Source organism: Diadema antillarum, unplaced genomic scaffold (assembly GCF_040938485.1).
Source record: "Diadema antillarum isolate AM-2024a unplaced genomic scaffold, OU_Dant_1.0 seq00001426_RagTag, whole genome shotgun sequence".
Taxonomy (NCBI): Eukaryota; Metazoa; Echinodermata; class Echinoidea; order Diadematoida; family Diadematidae; genus Diadema; species Diadema antillarum.
The window spans coordinates 113,916-135,601 of NW_027272178.1; the positions used below are offsets into that span (position 1 = coordinate 113,916).

At 38.8% G+C, this 21,686-nt stretch overlaps 1 pseudogene; it reads right to left on the bottom strand.

Moving 5' to 3' along the window:
* LOC139709326 (solute carrier family 49 member 4-like) overlaps positions 1-21,686 on the bottom strand; it is a 28,556-nt pseudogene that overhangs the window by 5,968 nt on the left and 902 nt on the right.

The following is a 21,686-nucleotide window of genomic DNA, read 5'->3' on the forward strand; positions in this document are numbered from 1 at the left end:
TCTTCTCAGATGGAAAATGAACAAACAAACAAACAAACAAACTGTGCTTTGTTCACTGATTAGCATGTATGCTGGACCACTTCATATACTTGTATGTGGAAAGTGACTGTTGACAAATAGAGATCGCCTAGTAATCACCCTGATCCTTGTTGCGTCACCATGGACTTTGGTTCTAGTTGGTCTGGGGCACATTACTGTATCTGTGTGGGCTTGCCAAATGAATCTACAAGACTACAACATTGTTGAGTTTGGCTGGATGACTGAATGCTGACAAAATGATGCCAACCCTTTGTGGTTTTCCCAAGATGAGCAGCAATAGTCAGCAGGTCTTTATTAAACTCTTTATGTGCTACGGTGTAAAACCTTCCTGTGGCCACATTATTCTGAGACTGCAATCAGTGGCTGATCCTTTTTTTTTTTTTTTTTTTTTTTTTTTTACAGCTGATTAAACCTTGAAGTGGCACCAGAAATACAAACTGCTTTGTGCCCCCCTTATGGAATTCCTGAATCCGCCCCTGGTAATGCATGAACACTTTGGGAAAACATTCTTTATTTCAAAGCCATGCAGCTTTTCATTAGACACATTTACGCTAGACATACAGTGAGCAAAGGTGTAGAGAAAATTCTATGCCTTGCTGTGATGTAAGTCTTACGCCATTAAGCTATAATTATTATTCTTTCCTTTTTTTTTTTCCTTTTTTTTTTTTTTTTTGCAAATGGCCAGTAGCTACATTATTGTGCAAGTCTGGGGGGCATGAATTTTGCTGGCATACGTACAACCACGACAGAAAACTAGAATTTACTTGGAAAATACCTATGATGCACCGCTATTCAAATATAACATAATGCGAGCGAAACTGTGAGGGGAATATAATCGCGAGTAAAGCTTTCAATGTACTGTGGCATTTGGCAATTTATTGATCCATTTAGGCGGGTCTGTGAGTTTGAGCAAGCTTGGCACACCATCGACTAAGTCGGGCGTGCGAACGCGGCACATAAAGAGTTATGCTTCCAATGCACAGACTTACCTGTACTGAAAGGAATGTAGCTGTTGGCTAGCAGAGAAGCCCACAAGAAGGATCCACAACACCCACACACAAGTGTCAGCAAAACAATCTTCATTTTACCTCCGATGGAGTCCACAAATCTGCAAGAGCCAATCAGGGAAGAGTATGAATAAACTAAAAATAAACAAGGAAAAAAAATGTTTCCATGCCCATTGTATAAATGCATTTTTATTCTATATCTATGACTGCATTTATGTCAGCTGACTTGACAAGCTGTATGAATGGATTCTGTGGATTTACAGGCACCCAGAAGTATGCAACACAGAGTTAACTGAGGTTATACTTTGAACATCTGCACGTCGTACTCTGCAGATAAAATCAAGAGCCATTTTATTTCAAAATACAAAGAATTTTGAAGAGAAGACTGTGCCAGACAACACACCTTCTCTAGCCTAGCTTTTCATCCTGTGTGTTTGGTCTAAAAAGTTAACAAGCATTTGCTTGACAAGCATTTGCTGTATAACTACACCCTAAAGTGTAATCAGCATGTGTGTATTACATGTATCTATGGAAGCAGCAAATGTCCAATGATAAATACTACTGCAGTCAACCTTGCCTAAGTCAAATTTGTTAGGACTGAAGAAATAGCTTCCACTTAAGGAAAATTTGATTTATGAGGGATGAAAATCAATACATGCAGAATATAAAGAGAAGAGGACTTGAAAAAAACTTTGACAGAGGCAACTAGAAATTTACATTGCCTCGCAATGCGATTGTATCCCCCAGCACTAGAGAGGGCACACAAACCATCCACCAACAATATGACCTTTGACCCTATAAAAGACAGAACACTGGGGCAGCACTTCCAAAATCAAAAGGCTTGGGGATTACATTATGATAAACTTCCATACCAAATTTGAACAAAATCTAATGACAAATGTGACCTCTAGAACGCACACAATCTATGCAAAAAAATATGGCATTTTACCTACAAAAGATGAAACACTGGGGGCAGCACCATCCAAAGTTACAGGTGCCAAGATATTACCAATATGAACCTCCATACACAATTTCAAAGAAATCCGTCAAGGTTTGTAGCCGCTAGAGTGCTCACAAGAATGTGAAAAGACAGCAGCGTAACGCTGCTGAATCCAGAGTATCCTCCGGCATACATGCCGGGGGATACAATTATTTGGCTTATGCGAGGTCGACTTAAGCAAGGTTGACTGTACATATAAATCAAGACTAGGATTTTCTTGTGTGTATTTTTGTTTCGTTCTGTTTGTTGTTGTTTTTTGCACAGTCCATAAAACATAAATATACATCTTCAAGGTTTACATTGCAGATGATAGGAAAAAACAAAGACTCACTTTCCAAAGACAATGCCTCCAATGACACCAACGAGATTGCAGAAAAATCCCATCCATGCTGCAGTCGGCTGGGAAGAAATAAAGAGAACACAGTCATAATTCATCTGTTTACTGAATCCAGAACATTGCAGGGATGAGAAATAACACTATTGTTAAGAAATACAACACAACACAGCAATATACTAAAACCTAGAGCAAAACTTGACTGCCACATACTGGGATACCTCTGCCTATAATGGCATATTAAGTATGTTCTACCACTAGTGGTGCTCCCACACATCAGGTAGACAGAAGTTCTTTCAATCTCAGCCTTCCACCACAAGGACTGACTTTTCACCCCTTTACACAAAATGATATGTCTTTTCATACATACCCATTGGACTTTCCTAGCTGGATGCTATAGCAGAAAAATTACACTTTTAAGAGAGACTTTGACCTTTGCCTTTTGATCTTTCATCATTTTGCCCATGTATGTGATTATAATAGTTACACATTCTGCAATCAGACAAAGTTAACAAGTTATGGTGAGAAAATTGCAATTTCCACAAAGTGAAATGAACTGTTGCACTTGATCTTTCATGCAAACGTTTCCAATTAAAAACTGCCTACTCATGTCTATCCTTTTCCTCAAATTACACTTCTACTGGACATTCCTCACTATGGATAGAACTGACATCACAGGTCAAAGTTCAGGCACTTTAACATTGATGGATTTGCTGAAAATTTTCAACTTCACATGGGTGCACATTATGAAGATACATATGATATTATCTCGTGTATGTGAGAAATAAGCACAGAGAACTAACTCACCTGATCTACCTTGTTGTTAAATATTGCTACAAGTTGTGTACTCCAGCTGTTGTAGCTCCCTGTACTGACGCTAAATGCCAGGGCGGGAATCCAGAACTGTCTCTTTCTGTAGGATGTGGGAGAAGATGTGGTGGGAAAAGAAAGAGAGCAAAGAATATCCTAGCCCTGATAAATTAATTTGGGAAAGAAGAGGATGCACACACACACACACACAAGAACAAGCTTACAACTGTTTCTAAAACTTGCATATCATTATTAACCACAAGAACAAGCTTACAACTGTTTCTAAAACTTGCATATCATTATTAACCACGAGAACAAGCTTACAACTGTTTCTAAAACTTGCATATCGTCGCTGGGGTGACAAGACCTCATATCCCAAAAATGACAAATGTTCAGGAGAGCAAAAAAAAACATGGTGGCCAAAGCATTGTAGTGAATGGGAAAGCCTTTCCTTTGACATGTCATGGTGGCTTCATTTTTGGAGTAAGACAGTTGGGATTTGGCCAAGACATTACTTGACCCATTATTTGACCATTAAGCCAAAAAAAATTTTCTAACATTTTTGAGATACGAGGTCTTGTCACCCCATCGACGATATATCATTATAACCACAAGAACAAGCTTACAACCGTTTCTAAAACTTGCATATCATTATTAAGAACTGAATAGATATAGATTCCTAGCAGCCTTACTGCAACTGCTCTTGTTCCACAGGTGCCCATTGTGCACATACTCATGTTTGTAGAACTGTGAAGACATCATCTGCTGTGTGGGCAAAAATCTGTATCTAAGAATTGGGCATATTTGAATTCATCTCATGCTGTTTACTGAAGTTCGAGGATATATAGCTCTTCCAGTAGATGTATACAGATGTTGTACCATAATCACTCTAGTATTGAATCTGGGAATTGCAGTGATTAGCAATACATTTTAGTTAACAATTCTGAGTATAATGCTTTTTTTCAAGTCTTTGTGAAGAGCTTTTACTCTAGATGGGTGGCACTATGGTGTAGCTTAAACACCAGATTTCCAATGGAGAGTAAAGATTTAATTCAAACAAACACAATCATAATGAAAGTAAACAACAATCAACTTCTTTGTCGAGTTGAAGGTGCTGAATTCACAACAATGGAATACACTCACTGGTAGACATATTTCTGAAAGATGTCCATTTCATTCCAGTACATACATACTATTCTAGAAGTAGTAACCATGACAACAGAGACTAGTCTCAGACTTACTTGACAATGGCAAGGAGTCCGGACTTCATGTCTTCTCTTTCAGCAATAGCTGATGCGGTGGGCGGAGTTATGGGTGTGGCAGGGAAGTATATCAAGGCTGCCACAAAAAGGCAAACAGTCCAAGCAAACTCTGGGCAGATTTGATAGCACAAATTGTAGTAAATGGTTATTGTGGTTGTTACAACATACACATTTGAAATAGTACATGTGTTTATGACATCATACATCATTATTTTCTACAAACTTGGCAGGTATTATTGCCTATGTGATAGAATTATGTGGACATCATGCTCCCCTGGACACCGACAGAGCTCCCCCCCCCCCCCACCCCCCAAGTTTGCAATGTTCTTCTCAGGCACAGTCTGCAAGAATGCATGGAATGTGAATGTGCAATACTCAGGTGAGTGCTGCACCCACTGGGTCTCCTGTTACCATAAGAAACCTTAGAGGTTCATCTAATGCTGCATTTACACCAGTTCCTGGTGGCCACGGCAGCCCCGTCTGCCCGAAATGCAGTGCACCATGGGTAGAAGAGATGTCCTCCTGTTTTTCCCCCTCTGCATTCTAGTCTTGTTTGCTCCAGTTCTCGCCTCAGTGAACATATTATCAGACCCTCTTCTCACGACTTCTAGTCAGGCTACAATGCATAGACTATAATTCTTTGTCACGTCCTGCTACAGACCGCCTCCAAGTTTTGCTATAGCCTATTACATGCCTATTACATGCCATCGCATTTTGTTGCATTCACCCCATAAATATGACATGCAATGTTCCCCATTAGGACCAGGACTGCAGTGGCAAATTTTTGGTCAGTTTAAAAACCTGATGTGGCATTCGAGGCAATCATGGCCTGTCAAGTCTAATCTATCCCGTCTCACTGCGTTGTCTCACGTCCATCCCGTTTTGTCCACGATAGCCTGAAACGTTACTGCCATGGCCATCGAGAACATGATGTAAACGCAGCATAACACAAGGATGAAAGAGATATGATTTGGGTATTCCACCTACGGACAGGTGTGAGACCAATACTATTTCATACAAATGTTAGACAGGTTTGTATTTATTTTCCACAAAGGTTATGTCATTCAAGAGCTTTGCTAAGGATAAAGGAAATCCGTCCAACCTTTGTGTGAAATGAGGTTTGCAAATCTCATTCAGATCACCAGGTTCAAAGAATGGAGCCAAAATGAGAGAAACAGCTCTTTAGAACAACTTGAGGGGCTAAGAAATGTCCAAAAGATTTGCTTTGAAACTGACTCAAGCATTAGTGGCTTATTTGTGAACAAGTGGAAAGTCCATTAGGATAGTAACTTCTATTGACTGTAACAACAACATTTAAAGACCTACAAGCAATTATCAGGTTAACACTGATAACATGGTAATTTTACAATGATGTACTTTCAAACCGTTCTTCTTGTTTTTTGAACTCACCGACTAATAGCAAGGTTTTGATTTGTGTCAAGCGTATCTGCAGCTCCAAAGGATCATACTCTTCTGAAATGAAAACCATCGTCAAAACTTCTATGTTGGAGAAGAAAAGGAGTGTGGAATGGCTGCCATGAGAAAAAAAAAATTATATAAATTACTCTGGAGTGATGTACACTATATCACTGCTTAATACTGGTGCTGGTTTGATGCTTCCAGAACAGTAAAAATCACTGTCGGGCCAGTAACTTTTTATAAAGTGCCAAATTTACTGGTATGACACGATTGGTAAAAAAAAAATAAATGAATGAAATAAAATTATCAAGGTCAGTCCAGAAAAAAAACAGCGCAAGGATAAGTTAGAGTTTGGATCAGGAACAAATGGAGAAACTGCCAACTGGTCCAACAGGGACAGGTCGGACTGGTAGAAAAAGTGGGTTAGTGTGCAGCCCTGACTACACTCCAGAAACACACAAAAATAGCTGGCTGGAGGGCAGTGATTATTGGTGAATTATTGCTTATAATGAAACAGATTTTACATTTACTCCACTGACTTTTGAAACACTGCTGCTAAAACAGAACTAAAATGAGTTAACTATAGACTATAGCTACGTACACTCTTCCAGAGGGTGCATACAGACACTGCTGAGCAACATAGATTTTATGTGGAGGAATGCCAAGTGCAGTACATCAACACTGTCAGTTGTTCGGATACCACATATCATTGATCAAAGAAAAAACAAGACAAATTGCATGAATACTTTTGGCTCTGCCAGCGTAGGCCCTACTGATAGGCGTAGTTGATTTACATTTTGTTGCTGTTATGTAGATATCAAATAGATTGGGACTATCCACGACACCAGTGCAGACAATATGACATTGGTTCACACAGATTATTCAGCAGAATGTCTATGCAGCAGAGAAAATTCACTATGATACAGAGCACTGTAGGCACCATGACTTTTGATACATACCCTTTGTTTCTTCTGCTTCAGTCACATCAGTTAGCTCTAAAGGTGATCTGCAAAAGAAGTAACATGAAGAGTATCACTAGAAAGCTTACAACGTCTGAAGGGAGTTAATCTCTTTCTCAAAGCTAAAATACACAAACACACACATACATCTTTCAGATAATTCATCATTCTGCAGGCACCTATCTCATGACATACCTATGAATCAAAAGTGCCATTTAAGTGGTGGTGTAAATCATACAATACCAGACACTCAAACCTGTCATATGGAATCATCATGATAATGTGTTCGAACTCAGGGCTCTATACATGAGTATAACCCTTCATATAACACCAACAGCTGTCTATATGACAGTTACATCACAAAGGACAATCACTTTGTAGGTAAACAATGTGAACAAAGAACCAACCATCTGGATGTATTTGAAAGTATGCACTATTGGATATATATCAATGAACTACCATGGTATTAAATACAGATTACACAACAGTTACTGTATAGCTTCCATGACACATGAGAAATTAAGTTTATATCTAAATTATCACGACTTTCTCTTATTCAAAGGACTTTATACTAATTATCACTACATTTTTGCGACATTTAATACTATCTCTTCAAGGAATACTCGGCATAATTTGCTATCTCCACATGGATTACTGTATGCATTGGTGTTAAACCACACCTATTTTGCTGGTAAAACAGAAAGACCTACCACAAAAAAGGAAGATGCAGCTTATATTAAGAACAAAATTTGTGCCCATAAAAATTAAGTCTGCATCCTGAATGGTAGAGAGTTTGCAAGGTTGTATTGTAGAGCATTTTGGGCTGCACATAATCATATGATATCTTTAGTAATGAGGCTTAGTAAGGCGAGTCACTTTGCAGCTCCCATTGAGCTCCTGGACACTATGTGGTACCTTTGCTCACCCCTGAAATAACAATCATATACAATGTACCCTGAATGTCATGATCAATGAAAACTTCAGATGATAATATACGTGTCATGAGTATGAAATATATATAAATCTATTCATCATTATTATATTTGTAATAAACTGGCCAGATTAAAGAGATGTCGCAAATACATTTTTGTCTAGTAAATAGTTATTTACAAAGGAATAGATGAAATATAATGTGAAGTAATGACTTTGTCTCTATCACCATCAATTGCATTTTATCACAACAATGTGACAGGTAAGAATGGTTTGTGATGCGACTGAGAACCACTTGCAAGGTGTATGAGATGGTGATACCGTCTTACACTGTGCTCTCGTTGGTGTGCGTGGGATAGATGTCCTGCACGATCTGGGGACCGATCAGGAAAGAGGCAGCCACACCTAGATACGCTGTGGTGGAGGAGATGGCTGTTGCCGTGGTGCGCTCATTGGAGGCGAACCACTGGGCAGACAGAGTGGTCACGCCAGACATGAGAATCGGGGCCGAGAGACCGATGAAAAGCTGTCCCATGTTTGCTGACCTGGAGTTTGAGTGAGCGAAAGGATGAGAGAGTGATAAGTACAGGGACAGATGGGGAGAGGAAGATGTAATTTTGTCAATGGAATCTTTAAATCTGACATTTTCGTGGCCAAAGAAAGAAATGTACACTGTAGTGGCCTGAAATTTATAAATGGAAATATACATTGAACAATCCATTTTGAATCTTGAGCACATGATTGGGCCACCAAAAGATAGCCTTTTTGGAAAGACAGTGGCCAGACATCAACTTTTATAGGCCCGGGGCCACCAGGCCACCAATAATGTCAAACCATGATTTTATACCCCTAGTCGATGTAACATAAACAAGTTTGTAATCACGTTGGATTTATTTACAGACAAATAAACTGGGGCAGCACAAGGAAAAGTTCCCATTTTTAAAGAAGTATTAAATGTAGACACCATTCATTTCATGATGGTTTAATCATTAAAAAGTTGGTGAGTTGAGAGATAGTAACAAAATCCAAAACCATGCCAAAATATTGCCTGCTGTAGCACTTAAAGGCAATGTACAATATATGCTGTCTCCAAGTTGAATTTTCCCAAGCTCTGCCCCTACTTTTCTCAACTCTGCTCCTTGACAAAGGAAAAAAAAAATCTCACTCAATCGAATACAGCCTATATATGTGAGCAACCAGTATACTGCAGTGTACATAGGTAAGTTTGTATCTGTAAACTAGAGTGAGTTCTTTCAGTGGCTGTCTATTGATTTTGTAAAGTAATCAGCGAAAAACCTATGCGCCAAACACACACCTCATTGTAGAATTACAATCGTGTTAAAATGACATTAGAACAAGACCTACTACAATGTGTACATGAAGTCTACAAGCTAACAGTCCCCCAAGGACAGCTAGACAATAAATAAATTGCAAAGACTGTATACTATGTGAAATGAATCACAATTACCCCTTTCGCTCAGTATTCAATATTGGACTTCTCACACTTGTTGTGGATATGTGGGTATTAGTTGATGACAGATGCCTACAGACAGATGACAACCGCCTATACAAAGGTAGACCGATGCTTCTGTAAATTAAAAGCTTCTCCACATGAAGTTACATGTATCAATGTAAGGGAGAGGATGTTGCGTGGCAATGAACACAGATCTAGACATCTTAGAGGGCTTTTAACCCGTTGAAGACTAGCCTAAGTATACTCACGCAGGTGTCTGTGGGAAACATGTTGTTGTTTTTTTTAGCAAAATAAGTTTGTCTTTAATGGGTTAATAGCACTACAGTATCCACACCAGACAGATGTTTCTCTTTCTATGCAAATGACTTTTGTTTGAATCCTTCAGAATCTCTCACAGAGGTAATTTTAAAGGGGAAGGCTAGTAACTGATCAGTGGGAATCAGTGGAAATGCTGGGAGATGATTGTTCCAATCCCTATGGGATTCATTCAAGAGTTCATTGTATATCTATTGTTGTGTGAAAATGATTTGCTTCAAAATGGTCTCATATTCAAGTAATGTGCAGTTTAATGCTTCCAGGTTAGCGTCCCTGGTCAGTGACGGAGCATTAATCTGCACGTTACTTGAATATGAGACCGTTCTGAAGCAAATCATTTTAACACAATAGATATACAATGAACTCTTGAATGAATCCCATAAGGATTGGAACAATCATCTTCCAGCATTTCCACTGATTCCCACTGATCAGTTACTAGCCTTCCCCTTTAAAGTGAAGTCAATTAATGAGAAATTCTGTCTCCATTATTTCACTTCATGTGCGCTGTTTGTTTGTTTGTTCATTTCATTGTAGAGAAACATACCGTGTTCCTTGTAACCACATAACTGTCCGAGTTGAGTGCCTTCAATTTGAGAAAAGGTGATGCCTTCACATACAACAAATCCACTACCAGTACAGCAAAATGCATTTAAAGGAATCATATAGTTTTGGTTGAGCCTTAACTTCAGGTTTTTATCATTTTTTGGTGAGATGGTAAGAATCCTCTTATGAAATATGAAAGAGCATGTAATTCCAAGAGGGATTCATTGTTTATTTGATGAAAATTGTTTTTTAAATGGCTGAGTTAGCCAAAACAGAGCGATCCTAATAAAGTGTGGGACCCACACTTTATTACGATTGTTTTATTTTACTCTGTTTTTGGATGGTTCAGCTATTCCAAACCCGATTTTTATTAAATAAACTTTGAATTCCTTTCTATGGTATGCTCTGTACTATCTCAAAAGTGTTTTCTTGGTATCTAGCAAAAAAGTGAAAGCCCAATTTTCATCTCCACCAATGTACCATCCCTTTAATCTGCTTTATACAGTCTAATTGCCTGTCACATCGGTAAAACCTCATCTTGCACATGTATTGTACAGCTTTGAAGAGTGTCTCACTGTGTGTTGTGAATAGATAAAGCATGGAAACTCACTTCCTCTGTACACATGACTATTCAAATCATGGGACCGTTTATCAAACACTGAACCATAACATTAGCTGAAAGCATAGCAACCAACAAAAACACAAAACCAACACATGTAGAGGAACCTTGTTACAGTGTATAACAAGCTGCTTGCGGTCACTGAAATTTCCTCCGACAATGTATATTTGTTACCGTATCCGATTATATCATGGATTTTAAAAAAAAGAGGTACAAGGAATCTGACCTGCAAAATTACCTAGTTTATATCATTCATGTTCCTATATCTGACCTCGCTGTAATGGGGTTTCAGTGTTATGGGTAATACCTTGATTTGCAGTCTCGCTCTTGTTCTCTGAAAAATTCAGATCATACCGGTACTTTCAGGGAAATTACAAATGTTCAATGATGCTTGTAAAAGAAAGAACACAAGTCTGGATAAAATCAGAGATGTGGAAGCAAAATTCCTTACTTTTGAATACCGGTACTTTTAAATGGTGTTCCATTAAAAAGTTCTGTTTAACACTACACAACTGTTTCTTTGTGAAATGAAAAAAATAAGTCTTATCTAGAGAACTTTCTGATCAGAAATCTTGTCTTGTTGCTGCATAACCAAACATGCCTATGGTACAAATGTAAGCTTACATGATAAGAAATCTAAAAATTCTACATGTCCTGGGAACCATCACTTTACACACAATGGTTACAGGGGTCTAGGGCAATGTACCTCCTGGGCAATTGCTCCCGACCCTTTCCCTAACCCTAACCCTAATCCTGAACCTAATTCTAACCCTAACCAAGACTCTAATCCTAAACCTAACCCTAAGCCTAATCTTTAATTCTAACCTTACCACTAAACAGTACTAGCAGGGGAGGGGGAGGGGGGGGGGGGGGGGATAACTGCCCTGATACAGGTTCCAGTCTTCACCCTGATTTGGAAAGGTCACAGCAATTTGATGATACTTATTTCTCAGGACAAACACAAAGGAAAGGAGGTGAAACATAAAGGAAGTTCTTAATCTTCAATAAGTTTATCGTGAAATTTGATGCTCCATCTTGGGTTTAACCCAACCTGAATTTGACAAGAAAACTATATAATTTGTAAAATAGGAAGACACAGAAAGCCAACCACAAAGAACAGAGCCAAATTATAGGAGTGGCTTATCTCCTGAAGAAACTTGACCATCAAGTCTTAGGGAATTCTGCAGCAGAAATTATCATTCTGTCACCATCACTAAATACCCCTGCATATCATCTTTAATGTATTGATGAAATATCAGGAGGGACTGGTAAAAATAATTGAATATGCACAAATACAGAGACCAAAAAAAAAAAAATGACAACAAAGTGTGAAAGAAACAAGAACTTGAATTGCCTACGAAAGGTATTATCCATCTCAGAACTTCCCTTCTCGTTAACAACTTACACAGTTTTTAGTTTGTAAAAATCAGCCATTATAAGGATCTTCCATTTAGACAGTTAATGAACAAAGGGGAACACATGAGAGATTTTATTTTTTTTGTTTTCTTTTTAAGTCTATGTCATGAAACACTTAGCAATGAATAGAAAAAAAAAAAAGATTTAAAAATATATACTGGATCAAACCACAGAAATGCGGTCATGGCTTAAAATGTTAACAGGCCTACATTGCAACTAGTGGTTGTACAACTGCAGTTTATCCAGTAATGAGCATGTGATTAGGATGTGCCACACAATCAGCAGGAAGTCAGCGAGGGCAGCATATTTTACGCTGGGAAGACAGACTTGACTGGATGTTAATGTCTAAAACAGGTACAAATGTAAGCTGAAGCACCCCCCCCCCCCCACACACACACACACACATGCATGAAATAAGCATGGTTTCGGTTGCCATGTACTAACAATGCTCAATGTATGAGACAGCAGTGACTCTCACTCATTACTCATCCTCATATGAAGCCTGATCACGTCTGTGACAAGGTCCTTTAAGCTGTTTCACACTGAATTCTGAAATTTGATCTGAAATGTCAATAGCACTGTTGAAGAAGTGGTCTATGAGATTATTTTGTATTTTAGAATCAGCTCATAAAATCAAACTTGGGACAATTCAACCCCATATCATTAAGGAATGAAATTTTCTGCAAGATAGACAGCAAATGTATCTCAATGGCTAATTGTGTGCTGAACAAATTTACAAACCCAACCACAACAACTCAACTGTCATATAATAAGATACAAGCTCTTCAGAGGTCAGCCTTGGACAATGAGTTTCTTGAAATATCAGACTCTGGACAAAGAAAGCTTGACCTCAATCTGGACAAATTTGTTTCCACCATGATAAAATGGATTTATCTGCAACCCCAGTCACTGACAAGTCACCCACCATATCATATGCTCCTTGCCGACTGGAAGACATCTGATTCCCATTCCAATGACCAGACACCCTGCTGCTACCAGCACAGATAGTCGAAGACCTGTAAATGCATTGTAAACAAAATGTGTGGATTCATTTTTTTTTTTTTTGATAAAATATATTCATATTAAAACTGTTATTGATATGTCTAATACAGGGTTCGGCACTAACTTTTTTTTTTGGTCTAGTGGCCCATTCAGGCCACTTAAGTATCATAATCTGACATTTTTGATGGCTTGAAAAAGATACATGTATGTGGTGTTCTCAAAAAGATATGTTGTGGCCCAAAATAAAAGCAAAAGTAACAATCCATTTTAATTCTTAGTTTGCTCAATCAGGCCACCAAAATATAAATTTGGTGGCCAGACACTAATTTTTAGTGGCTCCAGGCCATCGAACTATCAGTAATGTCGAGCCCTGTAGCATTTATGATTTAAAACTTAATCTTGACATTGCCTAGAGGAGACACAGTGGACATCCATAATCATCACAGATACAGCATGGGTCTTTTACTGGTTACAACGTTTGATACAATTTTCATATTACTCACACAGCCATTTTATGGGATGACTCTTTTCTTATTTGCAATTTGGCTTGCTAAAAACATTTCACACAAAGTTCACTCGCAAACAACTGAACGTTAATACAAATACAATTGTATAAATGCAGATACCATGCAAGGTCACTGTTGGAGAAGATGAAAGATTGTTCACAGGAAAAAAGAGAAAAAAGAATACAATAGATGGTGAAAATGCAAATTACACTCATACAGGGCAAATACCGCATCATCAGTCACTTTGTTATTTAAATCATTTTTTTCTCAATTCTTCTTTTTAATGCTTTTCACAGGTCTACCCAAAAATGGCTGCAACCCTCCCCCCCCCCCCCCTCCCTCAGTCTCCCTGGTATCATATGGACTTGTACTGTAGGTTGTGACTCTTGAGGGGAAATCTCTCACAAACTTTAGAATGACACTATCTGATATTCCTGAGAAAATAATTCTTAAAGGCACAATTTACCATTTGCAGATGAAACAAAAACCCAGTTTTAGTGCTTCAAATTACAGTAGTTCTAATATGTGAGTTAGGGATAGAAACAACCAATGTAAAAATTGAATCAGTGTAATCAATGTTAAGTATTGTTCAATACAAAATTTGAACAATAGTTACTATAAAAAAAAAAAATTGTAGACTAAACTGTCCCAGTTACAGTATGGTTTATTGAGGAAAAAAAAGTGATATCTCTTTATATTATAAGCTTTAATGCAAAATTTTTACACGGTAGGATGTTTTGTGATACAACTGACCTACAATGTACACATACAAATCTTGTATGCATCATATGTGATATCTCAAACATTTTAATTTTAAATCACTGCTTTGAAAGTAAACTGTACCTTTAAAACATGTATCATAAAAGAGGGTTTCATGATAAGAAACTCTTATCATCAGTCAGGGAATGATTTACTGCCACTATAAATGAACTCTGCAATTGCCAAATTCTAATAGCAGGATATCCAATTGAGCATTTGTCCTCAGTGAGTAACAATTAGAACTGAAAGCACAATTATCAGTGAAGGTTTCCTGCTGGAGTATTAAAACAAGGCTGCATGATGAATATACTGAGCTGTTTTCTAATGAAACATATGAGAATATTATCTATCCATGGTAGCCTCTCTAGATAGTGTTAGAGGGATGGTATAGAATTACTTGAGGTAATAACTAAAGATATTCGGATACCACTGACTGAAATGCTAAAGAGGTCTTCAGTTCTAAGAGGAATTCAAAGTTTATTTGATGAAAAAAATCAGTTATGTTGGCTGAGGTATCCAAAAACAAAATAAAACATAGTGATCCTATAAAGGGTGGGTCCCACCTTTTATGAGGCTTGCTTTGTATATCTTAGCCATTTCAAAACCAGTTTTCATCAAATTAACTTCGAATTTCTCTTAGAATTATATGATCTGTCATATTTCATAAAAGGTTTCTCATTATCTCAACAAATCATCAAAAAACAAACAAACAAACAGTGGAAACTTCAAACCCCATCTCAACTGAAACTGTACTATCCCTCTAACACTGTTCTCCAGCAGGTACTGTCAAGGAGGGGATTGTCGCGAGAATATCTCATCAAAGGATGACAACACCTGGTAGGATTTGAACCCAAGACATTCACAACTAAAAATCCTCGATTATCCCCTATACCATCGCACTCCCACAGTGTAAGAATTAATTTGGTGCTATCATAATGGTGTATTGATTGCAAACCAATTATAATAGAAAAGAAGCTGCTTCATGGAATCAAATCAATCAAAGTTCCAACATCAAACAATAACAGAAAAAAAATGAAATTACAGAAAGTGGTGAAAATAAATCAGTTGCCTTGCTGGAAAATCTACTACATACAACTGTAATTCTGATTTCAATTTAATTCTGTAAAACATGATATATTTGCGGCATGAAATTTTTGCGATTTGGAGCTGACGTTCTTTTCGTGGTATGAAATTTTTGTGAATTGCCACTGGCGTTCAATGCATACAGTGTAGACGAGAACTTTTGCATGCATGTGAACATTCCTCGTTTTACAGTACATGTATATTCCCTGATATGAAGTACACAAAGATACATATAGATACTGTAGCAATGTCATCAATTCTTTGTATGCTGTATTTATTTACTCTGGACATGTATGGACTGATTGACTTTCAAAGAGCCCCTTGGGCTGGCATCAAAATGCTTAACATTTATTTAATAATTAGAAATATAAATGAGTTTCACATCACTCTCTTACAAGCCTTCATATTTACTGTACCTCCACCAAGGGAGGAGGTCATGTTTTCATAAACATTTTTGCTGGTTAGGCCATGTGCAAAATAACTCCAAAAGTTTTGAACATATTTAAATGAATCTTCTGGAAAAGGTTGAGAATGACACAAGGAACAGATCATGTCATTGAATTTTGGGAGTGATCTGAGTATTTTTATGGATTTTATGAAGGAATTTTGAAATACCAGTATTGGCAGGTGGGGTCAATGAACTTGGAAGTTCAAGCTACGCATTTTGTGAGGTTTGCATGTACACTGTACATGCACTAAAGTGCGTGCTCTTGTTTCTGAGGCAAGGAAGCAGGCCGTGCAGTGGGAAGTTGATGACGTAACAAATATATATTGGGAAATCGGGCGATTTCCAGCATGCAATACTGTACGAATGGATGAAAATCACTGATCTATGGAAGAACAAGATCAGTGGTGGAAATGAGCTACTTGGCAGAGGGCTGGGCTCTCAGAGTGCTTCTCTAGTTGTACATGAAATGAACTCTGAATGTACATGTTACAATGGGTGCATTTATTAACTCTTTTTCTCGGCAGAAACAGGTTTTCCAAACAGCTTTCGAGGAATTTTTAGGAGTTGATAAACGCAAAGCTGTTTTGAAAGCCCTTTCGGAAAGCCTTTTCGAAAGCCGCAAATTTGTGGCTTTCCAAACAGGTTTCCTAAACAGGTTTTCAGAAATCTGTTTGTAAAAGCCTTTTGAAGTTGATAAACGCAAATCTGTTTTGAAACGGCTTTGTAGTATTGTACTGCAGTTACGAACAATGCACGCCTTGTGTATATGACCTCTTCTCCTTGGGTCGAATTGCGCAATGAAGCTGTGCAGTGACAGGCCAGTTATCGTGTTCACGAAGAGTTGATTAATGCAACTATTTTGGAAGCCGTTTCTAAAGAGCTTTGGAAACGGCTTTCGAAAGGGCTTTGGAAACGGCTTTTGAGAGCCGTTTAAACAGAGGAAAGTTGATAAATGCAGCCAATGTCACACATAATATGCAATTCAGTATCTGAACTCACAGATTTTGGCAGATATCTGTTGAGTTGAATTCTTCACTGAGAAAAATCACTGAAATTAAATTCATCCAAATTCATGTGTTGAAGTCAATGGGTCAATATGATTACATGTACATGCAGAAAGTTCAATTTAGCGCATCAAGTCTTACCGGTGTCTTGTATGGGGCCCCATGTGTTCCAACCACTTGAGTTGGCCAGTGCCATCATGGAGAAGAGCGCGAGAATGTACCACCGGTCCGGGTATACCACATACTCCTTGTGGCTACCAGTACTGGTTGTGAGGATCCGTGTCCGCTCATCATCCTCCCTTATTAGTGCACTATCTTCACTCAATCTCGCATTCCCGTTACCGGTACCAGAGAGGCACTGGGTGCTCCTAATCGAGTCTAATTGGGCATGGGATGCAATTTCCATGGAGGCATCTGCCATAAGCACGTCAGGTTGGCCTGACAACAAAGGTTCGTTCTCTTCCTCGTTTGGGCTCCCATAGTGCTTTCCGTTCATTGGGACTGCAACCTTCAATGCTCAATCAGTTGACAAAATGTCAAACTTTGACGTCAATCCAACACCAGAACAGCAGTTTCAAGCAGTTGTCACGGACAAAATAGAAGACTGGCACATGCCGGAGAGAGTTCTGAGTTGTATCATGGGATCGGAGCTGCACTTCAATCCAGTCGGAGACAAAGTCCACTCTATTGTAAGTTCAAAGGTCAAAGTAACATTTATTTCCTTCAACATCAAATCGTTACAATGAAAACTCTACAATGACAATGGCATTTACAATATGTACATTGAAGGGGGTGTGGCACCAGAACAACAGATTAATAGGCATGCCTACTAAACAATATACACAAAACACATTGATAGTCTACAGAGAGACATCAATGACGAGAGAGAGAGAGAGAGGGGGAGAGAGAGAGAAGAAGAAGAAGTTAAGGCTAAAGGGATAGTACAGTTTGGATTGAGACCTGGCTTCAGGCTCCTAACATTTTTTTTTTTTTTCTGAGATGATTTGAAATTGCTTATGAAATATGAAATGGCTGAAATATCCAAAACAAAGCAATAAAAAAAGTGGGACCTATCTTTTATAAGGATATCCTCTTTGTTTTACTTGATATATGAATATATCTCAGCCATTTCAAATCTACTTTCATCATTCCTCTTACAACATTTGGCATGCTCTGTAATATATCATTTTGTAGTTTCTTATACATAGTTTCCTTGCAAAGAGTTTAAAGCACTCCTATCCTCATCTCAGCCAATTGATTTACATTTGTACATGGCAATTCCAGAGTTTAGGGGCAGAAGGCAGTTATGACTCCAAAATGACACTCTCTGATTATTCAAATGACATAGCAGTATTCTTGCAAATGAAGGAGTAGGAATAAGGATTGAAGGAACTGAGATTACAAGAAGCTGAACTGAACTCCTCTCTCTAGCCTAGGGCTTAGGACTACAATCGTACATGTACAGGTGAGTAGTACCTATGTAAATTTTCATACTACAACTGTAGATATTCTACACTTCTGTTCTATGAATTTGTAATACAGATTTCTAGCACTACTACAGTGTACTATCACTGACTATACAGTCTACATGTACATTCTCCATAGATGCTGCAGAAGTTTTACATCCCAGTCATTTGCGGTATAGCCTACATCATCATGTATTTTCCTGGGGGTGGGGGGTGGGGGTGTTTCATACAGAGTCACTTGTGAGTTCATGCAGGTCATGCAGTTGCAAGTTGGTGCAGTCGCTCCTAAGCTACCAATGTGCAAAATGAAAATCGTGTTTCTGAGCTGCTTGTAAGCTACATTGTAAGTGTGACTTGATGTGACAAAACAAGGCAATCGCCAAATTGTGTCTAGCCCATTCGCGTACAAGGAATCAATATTTTTTATAACTCCCAAGAGTTAATTGACATGCTTATGACCTTTGACCTTGTGGTGACCTTCAACACCCTAAGGGACATTTACCATCCAAGTTTGGTCACAAACAGACAAAGGGATCAAAAGTAATGAGCCATAATCGAAACGCGCCATAAAAACTTAACATTGGGCCCTAAAAATTTGTTGACCCCTTTCTGTGACCTTTGACCTTGTGATGACCTTTAACTTCCCAAGGGACATCTACCGTCCAAGTTTAGTCACAAACGGACATAGGGATCAAAAGTTATGAGCCACAATCAAAACGTGCCCTAAAAACATAACATTGGGCCCTAAAAGTTTGTTGACCCCTGTCTGTGACCTTTGACCTTGTGACGACCTTCACTTCCCCAAGGGACATCTTCCATCCAAGTTTGGTCACAAACGGACAAAGGGATCAAAAGTTATGAGCCATAAACGAAATGCGCCCTAAACTTAACATTGGGCCCTAAAAGTTCGTTGACCCCTGTCTGTAACCTTTGACCTTGTGGCTACCTTCAACTTCCCAAGAGACATCTACCATCACCCAAGTTTGATTGCCATTGTAGCAACATGTGCTGAGTTACGTGTGATAAGAGTCTTGCAAGTAAACTTTAACGTATGACCTCAAATGACCTTTGACCTTATCATGTGACCTCTTACGGCACCATAACATGAAGGTACCCCCAGTGCATCCATCACCCAAGTTTGATTGCCATTGTAGCAACATCTGCTGAGTTACGTGTGATAAGAGAGTCTTGCAAGTAAACTTTAACGTATGACCTCAAATGACCTTTGACCTTATCCTGTGACCTCCAACGGCACCATAACATGAAGGTACCCCCAGTGCATTTATGACCCAAGTTAGGTTGTAATCCGAGCAACTTATGTGAAGTTATTTGTCAAAAGAGAGTCTTGCAGGTAAACTTTAACATAGAAAAGAGAGTCTTGCACATACTCTTTAATATATGACTTTAAATGACCTTTGACATCATCACATGACCTCTGACAACACCATAACATGAAGATACCCCTAGTGCTTCTATCACCCAAGTGTGGCTGCCATTGCTGTAACAGTTGCCAAGTTATGCATCATAAGAGAGTCTTGCAGGTAAACTTTAACATTTGTGACGGATGACGGACGACGGACGGACGACGGACGGACGACAGACGGACGCCATTTGGATCCCTTAGTCTCGCCTTCACCTCCGGTGGGCGAGACAAAAAGTATTGCATGTTCAAGAACAAACCTGGGGCCTGTCTTATAAAGACTTGTGATAGAAATCAATCACAAGTTTTGTGTGTGCTGCAATGCAAGTTGCGATTGATTTGGGGACTTGTGATCGATTTGAAGGCTTTATACGACGGGGCCCTGCTCTTAAGCAAATGATATACATGTACCCTGGTTCATTTCCAAGGTAAGATAGAGCTCTTTATTTCCATTTCCTTGTTTAAATCCTGAAACCTTTATTGTGAAGTGCAGGGGCGGATCCAGGAATTCTGTAAAGAGGGGGCGCGTTTACAAAATTAAAGGGGGGGGGGGCGCACGCACCCCTTCCCCCATTTTTTCTTTTTATTTCTTTTGTTTCAACAAAAAATAAAGGGGGGGGGGGGCGTGCACCGGTTGCGGTCCTCCCTGGATCCACCCCTGAAGTGAAACAAGCTAGCTATTCTGAAATCTGAAGCTTTGTAATGAGTTCTGGGCGATGCAGTTTTTGTGCATATTTTCACTTTTGAAAGAGGATGACTACAGAAAATCCTGCAAAAGTTAACTACAATTTCATATTCAAATACCATATTATTACAGAACATCAGGATCACCGCCGAGCACTTTGTCGATGAAAAAAAGGGCCAGTGTCACTTTGCGTATGCAGTGAGAAACTGTTGACCGAAAGATTGGTCTGTATCTGGTCATCGAGGATACATTGTACATGTATGTTCCGCGGAGACTGCTTCTGGCTTCACGGCTCCCCTCCTTGGAGAGCAATAACGTCAAAAAATAAAAATAAAAGACTCCTCCGGACAGACGGATCTTTTGTCTACTTGGGGAAACTTATCAAAAGAAATGGTTGCCATAACTATACTATACACAGCCCAGTCGCTGTGGCATCTGGTCGGGCTATGGTTGCCAATGCATACTTGGTGAAGGACGGACAAAGCTATGATTCTCTGCTGTGTTCTTGGGCCCTTTTGGCTGGAGATATCCTCTCTGCATGTCCACTGAACTACAAAGTGTAGGTGTTTACCTCTCCCATGTTTAAATCTGTATGCTTTCCTGTTTTTGTTTTTGTTTTTAGTCATCTTCAGCCTGCAATGGGTCCTCAGTGGGGAGGAAGACTCTCCTCACCCTAGCCTTTGTAGAATCTACTTTGTATACTTGTACATACTGCCATTTTGTTGCTATGAGTATACGAACGACTTCACGAACAACCCTCGATTTACACGAGCAACCCAAACGTCTCGCAAAGTTACGAACAACTTGTTGAACTAATACGAACAACAGTCCTAGTTATCGTAACTTTAATTTGCAAGATTTGTAAGATTTGTAAGATCTGTAAGATTTGTAAGATTTCATTGACTCTATCGACCCCAATATGAACAATTAACTCTACAAAGGACTTTACAAACAACATGGCGTGGGCACATACGAACAGCTTTATCTCTTTATGTGCCACGTTCATACGACCGACTCATCCAAGGGTGTGCTAACTTAGCATATTCTGCTCGAACGCACAAACCTGCCCAAATTAATCGATAATTCGCCAAATGCCACAGTACAATAAAAAGCGTTCTTGCGATTTCGTTCCTCTTAAATTATACTTAATAGCTCTTGCATTTTGGGTGGTGATTGACTACACGTG